Genomic DNA, 16,237 nt, shown 5'->3' with positions numbered 1-16,237 from the left:
GCTAGTTGGGAGGGGCTCGGAGTAGTTTATAAGCTTCGCTGCCGCCACCCACTCGAGCTCCTCTCTATTGCAGGCTTAAGGGCCTAGTCTCTACTTTGCCATGCATGTTGGGCCTATTGGGCCTTCTGCGGGCCTGAATCCTGGCCCATTGTAGGGTTTCTAGTCGTATTCAGGCCGTGGATGTCCAGTAGGTGGCATTTTTTCCTTTTTTTATTTTTATTTTTTATTTCTACTTAAAACTAAATACTTATAGTTTTTTAGTGATTTCTTTTTGCTTTTAGGTCACAAAAATTATAAACTTTCTGTTAGTGCCATTAGTTTTAAAATTTGAATTTTTTTTAAATGTATGTGAATCACTAGTTTTATGAATAAATTTACTATAAAATAAATCCTATTAATGTTTTGAACAAAAATACTTTGTTAATATCAGTTGCATAAATTCTATATAATTTAAGTTTCACAAATACTAGAGGTTTATATAAGCTTTTTAGTTGATTCCTCTTGCCATTATAGTTTTGTAAAAGCTTTTTAGTTGATTCTTTTTGCTATTGAAGAATATTATAGTTTTATTTTAGTTCATCATAACATAATATTTTAATTGATTTTATTTTTTTAGTTGATCATAACAAATATTATAGTTTTATGCATTTTATTATTTTTCATGCATTTACTGCTTTTTTGAGCTATAAGACCCGAAAATTGAAAAGCATTTCAAATGAACTCCGAAAAGGTTGAAAATTGGCATGGTATCATCATTTCACCCACATAGCATGTGCAAGAAAGTTAAGAGTGTTACGGCAAAAACTAGATGCACTTCGTGTACAAAACGGACAATCTCTTTCGAAGTATCAGGGTTTCGGACGAAAGCTCATCTGTTACAAAGGGATTTCATTTTTTTGAACTTATTTGAACTCCATAGTTTTTGTGTGTTCAAAATGCACCATTCAAAGCCACATCATCAATTTTCAACCCTTTCTGACTTTATTTGTTATTTTCCATGCATTTACTGATTATTTTGAGCTATAAGACCATGAAATTGAAAAGCACTACAAATGAACTATGAAAAGGTTGAAAGTTGGCATGGTATCATCATTTCACCCACATAGCATGCCCGATATCAGGATTTCATACGGACATGGATGCACTTCGTGTACAAAACGGACAATCTGTTTCGAAGTATCAGGATTTCATACGGAGACTCGTGTGTTACAACAGGCATTTCAAATGAACTACGAAAAGGTTGAGAGTTGGCATGGTATCATCATAATAGTTGTGGAGAGAAAGTATTCACTTTTTTTCGCTTGTGTGGTTTGCTTATTGCGCCGTAACCATGGATAATCTTCATCGTTTATCAGGATGCTTGGGTCAGCCTTGACTTTGAAGGGAGGAATTTCACGGAACTTTTCATAATCTTCAGACATGTCTGTCTTGTCCTCCACTCCCACTATGTCCCTTTTTCCTGAAAGAACTATGTGGCGCTTTGGCTCATTATATGATGTATTCGCTTCCTTATCTTTTATTTTCCTCGGTTTGGTAGACATGTCCTTCAAATAGATAACTTGTGCCACATCATTGGCTAGGACGAACGGTTCGTCAGTGTACCCAAGATTGTTCAGATCCACTGTTGTCATTCAGTACTGTCGGTCTACCTGTACCCCGCCTCCTGACAGATTCACTACTAGAAAAAGGCTTACTAGTGGCGCACCAGTTTTGCCTACTAATGGCGCACTACTGGTGCGCCACTAGCATCACGCCACTAGTAATTTTTACTAATGGCGCACCGCTGGTGCGCCATTAGTATCTGGTACTCTAATGGCACACCGGGCAGTGCGCCATTAGTATAGGCCACGATGCGCCATTAGTATGCCTCCCAGGGGGCCATATATACCCATGTGCTTTGCCATACTAATGGCGCACTGCAGTGTGATGCGCCATTAGTATCCTTCGGCATACTAATGGCGCACTGCTGGGTGATGCGCCATTACTACCCTCTGGCATACTAATGGCGCACTGCTCTGAGATGCGCCATTAGTATCCTTTGGCATACTAATGGCGCACGTTGGCGTGATGCGCCATTAGTATATATATTAGGGATTTTTTTTCTTTTCTGATTTTTGCATATTAGTGGACAGAAAATAAGCAGCAGGACACAGCAACAGCAGATTCATCGAATACAATAGAAGATTAGTCTCCGAATACAATTCATCATATTAGTCTCCGAATTCAAAAGACCGAACGAAGATTGAACATTACAAGTCTCGACACCGCGAGTAGCGAGTTTGTCTTCACATTACAAGTCGATATCGATCATCTAAACTACCATCACATAGAAGAGAGATGCGGTCATCACGATGAGCATCATCGCGATGAAACTGGTCTTCATCCGGTTCCTCCAACGCTCCCTCCTCTCTCCCGCTAGATTGCGCGCGTATCTAGATTCCTCCTCCGCCCTAGTGGTGTACCCTTTGTAACTGTTACCGCTGAAACGGTGAACATGTCTCCGACACTCCTCCCAGTCGTCGTAGACTTCGGGAACCTTACCCTTGTACACGACATACGACGGCATCTCTATGCACTAGCCAAACAACAGACAATACATAAGCAATATATAAGTATGCAACAAAAGGATCAGAAGTGAAAAGCAAGACATTAATAGCACGATTCATGGTCCTACTAACAAATAGCATCGATTACATCTAAGTTGAACGACTATCCAAACCAAAGAGACATACAAGTTCACTACAGTTTAATTACAACATGAGCTAATGAATGTTTCAGAACTACACATAGCATCACGACTTTTGACTCGACTCATGGGACCGGAGCGTGGATGAAGCCGCCGTCTATCGTGATGGTCATGAAGTCGCGGGCATTGTCAGCCTGCATTTGTAGCGTTGTGTCTATCTCGCTGTTGGACGGTTGAAATTTGAGGTAGAACTGCCCCGAGGTACGAAGGACATCTTGATGGATGATCTCTGCAAACTCCGACTGGATGCGAAAGAATTCTTGTCGGATGTCCGTGTCCTGGATTGCCGCCAAGCTTGCGGCCCAATCTTTGAGATTATTTGGTAGCAGAAGGTGATTATGGTCCCGCACGATCGCCCGCATGTGATGGAGGGCGTAGTAGGCATCCTTCTGACCGCCAGGCGGCTGCTTGACGCAGGGGAACGTCGTATTGTGGGTGAACACGTGCCTGCCGTACCTACGAACTGCCCTCTTAAAGGTGCCTCCAGATGCGGCGTAGCCGGGGAGAGCATCATCAAGAACTTTCTTGATATTTGTGTAGTCTATCTTGGAGTGACGGTCCGGGTCGAGATACGTGGCCATGGAATATTTCGGGCTTAAGAGGATGAGTGTGCAATGTGTGTCACTGCACAGAACACAGAATGTTAGAAAAAAGAACGATCGAAATCTAAGAAATCATATGTTACGGGGCGGTTAGGAGATGACTTACTCGGGAAAGTAAGGCACGAGGAAGTTATCCTTATCTGGGTTTGCCAGAATGACGCCTTCGAGGTGTGAACTCGCGACTTGCCGGTCCCCAGCGCTGCCCAAGATCTTGGCACGCATGTAGAAGGGGTCGACTATCACAATGTCCGGGGTCTTGTCTCTAATGATCCGCATCTCCATACTCAGCGAAAACAGCCGAACGAAGGTGTAGTGCAGCGGATGAAGGTTAAGCATAGCAAAGATGTCATCAAATTGCAGGACGATCGTACCCCCGACGGCGCTATCCACAAAGCCCTTGCCCTCTGGCACCTTGGCCACGAAAACCGGGTATGCCACATCATTCTCTCTGAGACGCCGCTTCTCCAAAGAAAGAACACTGTCATGCAGACTCCGCATAGCACCGGTTGCAGCATTGAGCATATTTGTCGGTAGCATCGGCCTACCCCCCACATGCACCCTCCTCGAGATATCCTTAGGTGAAGGTGGTCCGTCCTGAGCACGGATCGTACTCGGTGCCGGTTGGCTCGCACTGGCGCCCTTGTTAGTCTTTCGTTTCCGTCCCTTCTTCTTGATCTGCTGTAATGGGATCGAGTTCTGCTCACAGACCGCCTTCTTGAGCGTGTTGGGGCTGATAATATTTGGCACCTCAGCTATCTGAGGCTCGGTGAAGGCGGCAGCTGGAGGCGTCTCCTGAGAACTGAACGCCTGACGACACCTGTTGCAATTGGGTTTCTCCGCCGTACCAGCTAGATCGCGGTCGTCTTTTTGACGGTTGGGTTCTTGAAGGAGGCCCGCAGAACTCGTCACCGTACCCATGTTCGGCAAAGTACTTATCGACGTTGGTAAATGTACCGTCGTCGTTGTCGTCGTCGTCCGGATCCTGTGCCATATGCATGTTCGGATCCTGTGCCATAGGGATGTCCGGCATGTCCGGTAGCATTGCGGCGTTCTTGCCATGGCTTGGCGCTGGCACGACTGGCGGTCTTGTCTGTGGGGTGGTGTCCCCCGCCCCCAAACGAATCTGGCTCTTCGGCCAAAGCAGGGGCCAGCTTACACAGGCGCTGAGGGTCATCACATCATCTTCGTCGGCCCCAGCGGGTCGAATCGGAGGTAACAACTCGTTGCAGCCTGGCAGCACCCGAACCAGTTCAACCCTATACAAGGTGGGGGGCATCGCATTACCGTGGAACACGCGGTTGCCCGGTTGAACGATTCTGCCCTTGGCGAGATCGACCAACTCGCCGCCCACGAAGTGCAGGAGAGTGCAAGGAACATCGGTGGCGCCCTGCGAAAACATGTAGGGCGCCAGGGATGCCCAGTCAAAGGCAAGGAGGTGAAGTCATCGGCCGAGAGGCTTAGTTGTCGTGATGCCGACGAGCTCGGCTAATGTCGAGGCACCGCCAACGGCGGGTGTGCGCGTGCAACTGACGGAGGAGCCGCTTGCTGGCGAGGTGCCGGCCGGCGTACACCCAGGTGTATTAAGCTCCAATGCCCGTGCCGGCGCCGGAGACACGAATACCGCCTCCGCCGGAGACACCAATGGCGCCGCCTGCGCGTTGTGCGAGTTGCTGGCCGTGAAGCTGGGAACCGGGGGAGGCCCCTGTTGGCCGCCCGCAATCCACGTCGTCAGCCCCTGAATCAAGGAAGGCACAATGGCGGTGAGCGTCTTTCCCAGTTGTTGTTGCACTTGCTCTTGGACAATCTCCGGAATCCGCGCCACTTGTGCCTTGAGTTCTTGAACCTCGCGGGACTGGCTTTCCGAGCTGGTCTTTTTCTCCTTTCGCCCACCAGCGGTATAGTATGACGACCATTTTGTGGACAAGCCTTTGCCGGCCACACAACCAGCTGACGACGGCTTACTGAGCTTATCCTTGTTTTTCATTACGTTCAACGCCCTATTTAATGGGGTGTCAAAAGGGGAGCTCTGAGATGACCCCGCGCTACTGCTTTCAGCCTCTTGCGGATGGAATGTGAACCATTTAGAAATTTGGCTTCATTAATTAGAATGCAACCATATGGAGCTAATTACGCGGGGGTGTATTCCTTACCAGAACAAGCTCAAGCGCCCTGGTCTTCGGATCCGTGGTAAGCTCCTTTGTTACCGGGTCCTCCTTGTACCGGGCCCTGACAAAGTTCCTGGTCTGCTTGTCAGGGAATTTCTCGAAGCGGGCGGTAGGCCTTGCTCGGCACGCTCCGCGTCCTCCTTGTCCCATATAGGCTCCGCCACTCTATAACCGCCGAGACCGAGTTGGTGGACCCCTAAGTTCAACTGCCGCATTTCTTTCCCGCACTGACTTGATTCGGAGGTTGCGCTGCTCTCGCACTTGATCTTGAACTCCTTGTAGTCATCTTCGCTCATCAAAGGATATTTCGTCTTGATCTTCTGATAACTATCACCTTTTTCAATCATTGCCTTCACCGTGCTTCTCCATGTAGACAGGGCCGTGCTCATCCTCGTGAGGGCGGCACTGTTCACTTTATTCCCTGAGAGGCGTGTGTTTGCAAACTCATTAGGGAACTTGTATCGTTCGTGCAGCTTCGTGAAGAGGAGGCAGCGCAAATTCCCTCGGTCCTTATGCCTTAGGTTCTCGGTGTTGATCGAGACGGTGCTCCGGAGAATGCACCCGAGCTGAACCGAGTACCCCTTGACTACATGTTTGGGCGCCGTTGGATGCCCGTCGGAGTTCACTTCAGTAAATTCCTCCGTGACGATGCCGAGCACGTTCGGGCGCCGGTCCTTCCGTTGCCTCTTCGGTTGGCTGCCATTTGTGCGTGCGCCGCCATCATCAGTGGTGGCATCCTCGGCGGCACCATCAGTGGTGTCATCCCCGAGGCCACTAGGGGTTGTGTAGTCAGGATCGGTGTCTTCCGCGGCGTCCTCATAGCGGTGAGGATCTTCCTCCATCTCCTGGGACAGCTCCCAGAATTGCTTGCCGCCCGAACCGCCGGCCTCATCGTTGTGGGCCATGTTTCGCTCTAAATAGGAAAAAAGTTTGGTCAAAAAGTTGGTTATTGTCAAGGAACAAGATCATGGTCTCATCATTTAGGGTTTGTCGAGACCGAGGCATCCTAAAAGCTAAGCTTTTATCATTTAGGGTTTGTCGACGCCGAGGCACCCTAAAAGCCTAAGCGTACATCATTTAGGTTCTCATCGACACCGAGGCACCCTATAGAATCCAAGGTTTCATCATTTAGGGTTTGTCGACGCCGAGGCACCCTAAATGCTAAGTTAAGTTTTCATCATTTAGGGTTTATCAATGCCGAGGCACCCTAGGTTGGGCCTAATCACTTGGCTCTATTGCCACCTATGTTGGGTTTATCATCTAGGGTTTATCGATGCTAAGGAGAATTCTAAGTTGGGCGTAATCACTTGGCTCTATTGCCGCCTATGGTTTAATGCAGCAAGAATGGCGGGGCAGTTGATCCTACTTAACTAAGTACTAAGATACCCCGGCCCATGCATTAGTCGCAAGTACCCCATATGTCCTATTTTTAGCAAAGTCATGCTAAAATTCACGGAAAATTTCAACATGACCTTTGCTGAAAATAGGACATATGGAGTACCCAAATTTGCCGGAACGGAAGTTAATCGACATTCCAGCAAACTCAAGGGCCTCTTGGGGTACCTGCAAATTCATCACGACACAATGGTCGGAGACAAAACCCAGCAAACTAGCAAAGTTACTGACGTGTTTACAGAAATTGTTTTCTGTAAAAGATGATCATCATCTTTGCAAGTCTTTCTCAATGTGATCACAAGTAATTCAGAGGCATCACAATAAAGCAACACCCTGCACTAGCCTAAAAACAAGTGAAGTTTCACCCATATAAGAACAACTTTATAAAATCAGCGAAGTTGCTAAATTTTTTGTATCCTTCATACACACTGGAGTACAATGCTTTATAATGTTCCATCATCCTTATAGAAATCCAAGAAACACATGGTCTTGAGGATATTCTTTATGACTGATTATTTCAGTTTTACATGCAGATTTTGACCAAAAAACACATGGTCTTTTTAACAGTTTTCAGTTTGGATAGAATACTGAAAACTACAGTTTGGACAGAATTCCTAACACATTGGTCTTCTAGTTACAAAACAAAACTGACATAATTCTAGATGCCATAACTGAATTTTTTTACAGTAGCTCAAGTTTTTGACAGTAGCTCCTCACTGTCTGTCGCCTGCAACACTTTTTATGCTAGCAGCTCAAGTTTGAGCCATTGGAGCAAATAAGTGGCCAGATGTATATGATTGCACCACTTGATCTGCACTTCTCTATATTATATGATGTACTGAAGAACTTGAGCAAAAAAATTTGTATATGATGATTCTAAGAAAAGGGAAAAGGAGTATCAAGAACAGATTCACATGTCTGGCTGTTAGCCATTACAAACTTAAATTTATCTATTTCTGTATCTCACAAACTATCATAAATGAATAATAGTATTATAGTTCAGCTATTCCATGGAATAATGGGCTTAAGATTAATGAACCAACAGATGCCCTAATGGAAGTAATAACAACATGACAGCAAACAACCAACAAACATGATGGGCAGGCCAAATACTCATGTCACTTCCATTAGGGCATCATCTTCCTACAACTACTCATCTTCAGCAGCACAGGGTAATTCATGGTTTCAACTAACAGTTCTACTGCCTGTGTGTGTGCGTGTACTAAATTAAATAAAATCAGTAGTAAACACTTGTGTGAGCTTTATGGTTGGTTGGTTGGTGCTTTTTACCTTGGTGGAATTACTGGCGGAGTGCTTTCTTTCGGACCGATGCTTCTGCTCCTTCTCCAGCAAGCACAGCGGCCTCTTGTTTGCTTCGTCGAGGGCTCTGTTCTCCTCAAACAGCAACTTAACCTTGAATGGAAACACGCAAGAAACTTCTAACCGTCAGAACCACGCTAGTTTCGCACAAATCTATTGACATTCACTCAGAAGGCGATAAAAGTCACAGGTGCAGAACATGTTTGCAGTTGCAAGGACAAGAGAGGTTCGGTATGTATCGTACCTCCTCCTCTGCTTTGTTCAGGTTGGTCTTGAGTATCTCCTTGTCCCTCTACAGCGCTTGCACTTGTTCAGTAAGCTGCGCCTGAGTAAGTAAGATGAATGTTGGAGGATCAGTCAGGTTGGTTAAACAGCAGCACTGCACTAGTAATTACAAAGCAGCCACAGCAGTAGCACATAGGAGTATCATGCAAGCAAGCAGAGTGTTGAATGATGGTTACAGAGCTCTAGAGTTCACATGACACTTCCATTAGTTTGAATCTCCTTTCGCTAGTTTGAATCCATGGACTACCCTGTCAGATGACCTACACTGCCACGGTCGAGGGCAGGGAGGGAGGGAATTGGGAATGGTGGAGAGAGGGAGGAAGGAGGAAGGAGGAGAGGTACCTGGTCGCCGGAGGGGTCGGGGTCGGGGTCGGCGAAGGGGTCGCGGTCGGGGTTCGAGCTCGTCCGGGTCCTCGCTCGCCGTGGTCGAAGGAGAGCAGGGGCCGGTGGCGAAGGACGGCAGGGGCAGGCGGGATAGGCGCGTCGGGGCCGCGCTCGCCGGCTGCTGTAGGGGCCGGAGGAGGCCCTCGCTCGTAGGAGGGAGGAGGAGAGGAGAGGAGTGGGCGGCGCGCGCTCGGCCGATCCCGTTCGGGGGGCGCGGGGGCGGCGGGGGTGGAGTCCCGCGGGGGTCGGCGGCGGCGCAAGACCACAGCGGCGGACGACGTGCAGGCGCGGCGGACGGAGGGGGCGGAGCAAGGGGGCGGCGGCGTACGGTTGGGGTCGAGTGGGGGATCTGGCGAGGGAGGGAGGGAGGCCACAGTGCGAGGGGAACAAGTATGTCGATTCTAATGGCGCACCTCCCCCTGGTGCGCCATAAGTACGTCGATTCTAATGGCGCACCTCCCCCTGGTGCGCCACTAGAATTTTGTTTTACTTACTAGCCCGACTGGTCAGGTTATATTCCACCTAACCCTATCTCCATCAGAACACGCCCACTAGCCCGACTGGTCAGCACGCAGCACACACACTAGGAGGTCCTGGGTTCGATTCCCAGGCTCCCCAATTTTTGTTTTTATGCATTTAAAATGTTGTTTGATATTTATTTGTGTTTAAATATGTTCAAACTTGTCTAAATCATAACAGTAATATTTTTTATAAAAACAATAATGATTTTTTAAAAAATATCATCAAATTTGTTATTTGAAAATATAATCAAATTTGCTTTTTTTTGCAAATTTAGTTGCATTCATTTGTGACGGTGGAGCGGGCCGGGGAGGGTGCGGGGGAGAGGGTGCGGGGGGTCGTCGGCGGCGGCCGGTGGAGCGGGGGGAGGGTGCGGTGGGTCGTCGGCGACGGTGGAGTGGGGGAGGGTACGGGCCGGGGGTCGGCGGCGGCGGCCAGTGGAGCGGGGGAGGGTGCGGTGGGTCGTCGGCGGCGGTGGAGTGGGGGAGGGTGCGGGGGGTCCGCGGCGGCAGCCGGTGGAGCGGGGGAGATGGTGCGAGATCGAGTGTCCATGAAATTTAAAAACATTCATGAGTTCAAAAAGTGCCCATGAAATACAATCGAGAAATGAAGGCTACAATTTAAATACAATTGATCTTAGCTAGCTATCTGTTCACAATCTTCTTGCCCTTATTTTTCGTAAATGGAGTTCTTCTCTTGAACGGACGTCCTTTAGGTAGGGTGGCCTGCTTCTTCTTGTGGTGTATGCTAATACTTCATCGTCGTCGTCATGTTCCATCTTCGGGTCGCCGTACTTGTCGAAGTCTTGCTCATTGGCGACTCCATCCATTCCGATGATCTTCCTTTTGCCTCTCCTCACGACAACACGACTGGGCTTTGATGGGTCGGTAATGAAGAAGCATTGGTCCACTTGGGAAGCCAGTACCCATGGCTCATTTTTCGCGGTGACGTTCGCGCCTGCGGTCTTGGATTTGGCTTCGGGTATAACCATGGTGGTGAAATACCGGTCTTCTTTTATGACGCTCTTGGCCCATCTGACACGGAACATCTGGACCTTCTCTCCAGTGTAGCTCAGCTCCCAGATCTCCTCGATCCTTCCGTAGTATCTATCCTTGTCATTACCGGTGTAGGATTCCATCGTTACCCCGGAGTTCTGATAACCATCGCCCTTCATGTCCTTGTCCTCGGTGTAGAATGTGTAGCCGTTGATATCGTATGCCTCATTCCTCATCAGGTTGTGCTCGGCACCCTGTGACAAGGCGAATATGAGTTGTTCTTCCGCGGAAGAATCCTCATGTAAAGGGTACGACAGAAGCTTCTGCTTGAACCAACGCGTGAAACATGAGTTGTGCTCTTTGATTATATCTCTGTCTGTCCTCTGTTGGCCTCGGTCATTGTACGTCTTCTCAATAAACGTTTTGTGCTCTACCACCCAAGGATCGACCACGTCTATGTGTTGTAGCGCGACTAGGTTTGCTCTCTCAAAGTCGGCGAGTCGACCATCGAAGTCGACATGCATTTCGCGGCGACCCTCACGGTGACCCCATCCAGCGAGCCTGCCGAGGTGCCTGTTGACGGGCAGACCAACGGGGTTCTCGATGCCTAGATAATTCGTGCAGTAGGAGATGCACTGTTCGGTCAGAAAGCCCCTAGCTATGCTTCCCTCTGGACGTGACATGTTGCGACCGTATCCTTTGATGACACCATTCATCCTTTCGAACGGCATCATGCTATGCAGGAACGTCGGCCCGAGTTGGATGATATCCTCCACGATATGGACCAGCAGATGCACCATAACGTCGAAGAATGCGGGAGGGAAGTACATCTCAAGCTCGCATAGTATCACCACGATCTCTTCCTGTAGCCTTCTGAGTTGCCTCACGCCAACCGACTTCCGAGAGATGACGCCGAAAAAGTTGCATAGGCCAAATAGGGTTTCACGGACGTGCGCGTCCATGATCCCACGGATTGCAACTGGAAGTATCTGCATCATCAGCACGTGACAGTCGTGAGACTTCATCCCGCTGAACTTCTGCTTCACTGAGTCTAGGTATCTACTTGTCTTCCCCGCGTAACCGTAAGGAAGTTTTACTCCTACGAGGCAGGTGAAAAACTGATCGATCTCCTCCTGACTTAGAGTGAAGCACGCGGGAGGGAAGTCATTTCCGGTCTTCTTGGCCTTTTAGCCTTTGCGACGACTTTCCGTGTCCTGCTTCGCCTCATCATCATCATCATCATTAGCGTGAAGCTCCTCCCTGATGCCCATTGATTTCAAGTCTGCCCTTGCTTTCGGCCCATCTTTGGTCCTCTCTCTGGCATGTTGAGCAGGGTACCAAGTAGACTCTCGCACACGTTCTTCGTGATATGCATGACATCAAGGCTGTGAGGCACACGGTGGATCTTCCAGTACGGCAAGTCCCAGAAAACAGACCTCGTTTTCCATACCTTCGAAAGTGGCTCTGGCGCCTTTCGCTTCTTTCCCGGCTCTGGCGCCTTTTGCTTCTTTCCCGGCAGTGGGCAATCTTTCCAATTTTTCAACAGCTCGTCTATTTCCTCGCCGCTCCTCGTACGCGGGCGTCTTCGGGGTTCGGCTTCACCATCGAACAGATCCTTGCGTTTCCTCCACGGGTCATCGTCGCGAAGCCACCTTATGTCCCATGAACACAGTTTTCGAAGACCCGGGATCTCTATCTAGCTGGCGATACGTTGTGTCATCCATGCACCTGACACATCCAGAAAATCCGTGGACCACCTGCCCCGCGAGATATCCGAAACCGAGATAGTCGTGCACCGTCGTGAGCAGTGCGGCTCTCATAGGGAAATATTCTTTCTCTGCGGCGTCCCACGTATTGGCTGGCGTTTTCCACACCGTGTCTAGCTCCTCTTCCAGCAGCCCCAGATACAGATTGATGTCATTCCCTGGTTGTTTCGGCCCTTCAATTAGCATACTCATGTGAATGTACTTCCTCTTCATGCACAACCAGGGGGGAAAGATGTACATCCACACAAACACAGGCCAGGTGCTATGTGTGCTTCTCTGGCTGCCAAACGGATTGACTCCATCGGTGCTCGTGCCCAGCATGATGTTCCTTGGATCGTTCCCAAATTCTGGGTGTTCGAAGTTCAACGCTTGCCACTGGCTCCCATCCTTAGGGTGACTCAGCATTTTGTCTTTTTTATTTATCTCCGGATCATTTGCGTCATCTTCTCGCTTCTTCTCCTCCCTATCTGCGTGCCAACGCATGAGCTTTGCTACCTTAGGGTCCGCAAAATACCGCTGCAGACGAGGAGTGATTGGAAAGTACCACACCACTTTTCGAGGAGCTTTCTTTCTCTTCTTGTATCGAGTGACGCCGCACACCGGACATATGGTAGACTCCGTGTGCTCGTCCCGATAAATGATGCAATTGTTCATGCACACATGGTATTTTACGTGCGGTAAATCCAGAGGACACACGATTATCTTCGCCTCCTCGAAACTGGTCGGGCACTTGTTCCCCTTGGGAAGACGTTCGTGCCAGAATGACATGTTCTCGTCGAAGCATGCGTCGGTCATTTTGTGCTTTACCTTCATCTCCAGAGCCATGAGCGTTACTTTCAGGCGGGTATCCTCGGGCCTGCATCCTTCATACAATGGAGTAACCGCGTCTATCTCCAGTTGATCCAGCTTGGCTTTCTCTCGGGCGGCAGCTCTTGCGTTATCCGTCTGCTTGAGAAGCAGCTCTTGAATATGAGGGTCCTGCACCCAGCCCATCGATGGTCCATCGTCGTCTGCTCCGCCGGCATCTTCATCTTCATGATCATGCCCTTCGTCTGCTCCCGCATCTTCCTCATCATCATGTCCGGCATCTTCTACATGATGACTGTGTACAGCATCACTGTCGTGATCATGTCCTGGAGATTCTTCGTCTTCTCGCCCGCCCGAGCCGCGGTGGTTGTCTTGCTGCCCATCCTCATTTCTTGCCCGACCCCCATGGACGACTTCATAGTCATCTTCATCACCTTGCCACCGATAGCCATCCATGAAACCACGCAAGAGCAGGTGGTCCCGCACCTGCCCGGAATCCGGGTCCGCAATAAGGCTCTTCAGCTTGCATCTTCGACACGGACATCTTATCTCCGTCTCGTTCTTTTCAAGCATCTCGGCCTTCGTGGAGCTCAAAAACCTATTCACGATGCCTTCGGTCATCGTGCGGACCATGGTCACCTGCGGGGTAGAGCAAAACGATATTTTAGAACCAAGAAAAAAATTGGCATGACTTTCCCTAAAAATAGGACCAAGAAGAATGCATAGTGCCAAAATTCCCGCCGAAACGGAAATGAATCAACATTCCGGCAAAATATTGGCAACTATCGCATTTCAAATACCGGTACCTGCAAACACAAACATATATGCAACACCACAAACATACATAGATCTAGCTAGGACATAAAAAGTGCATGTGCACGTTGTTGGAGGGAGAACAACATAAAGATAGCTTCCCCCTTACTTACCTATCAAAAAATAAGCTTTAACCACGTAATTTGGATGAATTTATGGTGCAAATGAGGTGAGGAGGAGGAGGCAGCCGAGACAAGCTTGGAGGAGGGAGGAGAGAATGAAGTGGGGAAAGTGAGTGGGTAGGTGTGGCTGTCCAAAATATCTAGCTCGTCCCAGGTTACTAATGGCGCACCACCACATAATGCGCCATTAGTAACCCTGGTTACTAATGGCGCACCTGCTGGTGGTGCGCCATTAGTAGTTTTGCAAAAAAAAACACTAATGGCGCACGAGGGAGCAGTGCGCCATTACTAGCTTAAACTAGTAATGGCGCACTGCCCCAGGTGCGCCATTAGTAGTTTTGCAAAAAAGTAAAAAAAAAATTGTAGTGGCACACTATGTTGCTGGTGCGCCATTACTAGTTACAACTAGTAATGGCGCACTATGTCCTGGTGCACCATTAGTATGTCTGGCAAAATAAAAAAAATTGTTACTAATGGCGCACCGTGTGTCTGGTGCGCCATTAGTGTATTTCACACTAATGGCGCACCAGCACATGGTGCGCCACTGCTACATAGCAATGGCGCACCACATGTCTGGTGCGCCATTAGTGCCATTCCATCTATAGCCCTTTTCCTAGTAGTGATTGACCCATTTGCACTTAAACAAAGGGACCTTAAAATCATGTCCGTAGTCAAGTTCCCATATGTCCATTATGTAACTATATATGTGTCCTTTCCCCTCTCGGTTGCTGCATCAAAGCGGACACCGCTGTTTTGGTTGGTGCTCTTTTGATCTTGGGCGATCGTGTAAAATGTATTCCCATTTATCTCGTATCCTTTGTAAGTCAATACAGTCGAAGATGGTCCCCTGGACAACAAGTACAGCTCATCACAAACAGTGGTGTCACCTCTGAGACGTGTTTCCAACCAACTGCTGAAAGTCCTGATGTGCTCACATGTAATCCAGTCGTCACACTGCTCCGGGTGTTTGGAGCGCAGACTGTTCTTGTGTTCATCGACATACGGGGTCACCAAGGTAGAGTTCTGTAGAACTGTGTAGTGTGCTTGAGACCAAGAATGCCCGTCCCTGCATATTATTGAGTCCGCTCCTAGCATGCCTTTTCCAGTCAGTCTCCCATCATACCGCGACTTAGGGAGACCTATCTTCTTAAGGCCATGAATGAAGTCAACACAAAACCCAATGACATCCTCTGTTTGATGGCCCATGGAGATGCTTCCTTCTGGCCTAGCACGGTTACTGACATATTTCTTTAGGACTCCCATGAACCTCTCCAAGGGGAACATATTGTGTAGAAATACAAGGCCCAGAATGACAATCTCGTCGACTAGATGAACTAGGACGTGCGTCATGATATTGAAGAAGGATGGTGGGAACACCAGCTCGAAACTGACAAGACATTGCGCCACATCACTCCTTAGCCTTGGTACGATTTCTGGATCGATCACCTTCTGAGAGATTGCATTGAGGAATGCACATAGCTTCACAATGGCTAATCGGACGTTTTCCGGTAGAAGCCCCCTCAATGCAACCGGAAGCAGTTGCGTCATAATCACATGGCAGTCATAAGACTTTAGGTTCTGGAACTTTTTCTCTGGAATATTTATTATTCCCTTTATATTCGACGAGAAGCCAGTCGGGACCTTCACACTGAGCAGGCATTCACAAAAGATTTCCTTCTCTTCTTTGGTAAGAGCGTAGCTGGCAGGACCTTCGTACTGCTTTGGAGGCATGCCGTCTTTTTCGTGCAAACGTTGCAGGTCCTCCCTTGCCTCAGGTGTATCTTTTGTCTTCCCATACACGCCTAAGAAGCCTAACAGGTTCATGCAAAGGTTCTTCGTCACGTGCATCACGTCGATTGAACAGGCGTACCTCTAGCTCTTTCCAGTAGGGTAGGTCCCAAAATATAGATTTCTTCTTCCACATGGGTGCGCGTCCCTCAGCGTCATTCGGAACAGCTAGTCCGCCGGGACCCTTTCCAAATATTACTTGTAAATTAGACACCATAGCAAGTACGTGATCACCGGTACGCATGGCGGGCTTCTTCGGGTGATCTGCCTCGCCTTTGAAATGCTTGCCTTTCTTTCGACATTGATGGTTGGTCGGGAGAAATCGACGATGGCCCAGGTACACATTCTTCCTGCATCTATCCAGGTATATACTTTCGGTGTCAGCTAAACAGTGCGTGTATGCATGGTATCCCTTGTTTGTCTGTCCTGAAAGGTTATTGAGAGCGGGCCAATCATTGATGGTCACGAACAGCAACGCCTTTAGGTCAAATTCTTCCCCATGTGCTCATCCCACACACGTACACCTGTTC

The sequence above is a fragment of the Aegilops tauschii genome, chromosome 4 (genome assembly GCF_002575655.3).
Source record: "Aegilops tauschii subsp. strangulata cultivar AL8/78 chromosome 4, Aet v6.0, whole genome shotgun sequence".
NCBI classification, from domain to species: domain Eukaryota; kingdom Viridiplantae; phylum Streptophyta; class Magnoliopsida; order Poales; family Poaceae; genus Aegilops; species Aegilops tauschii.
This window is presented reverse-complemented; position numbering follows the sequence as displayed.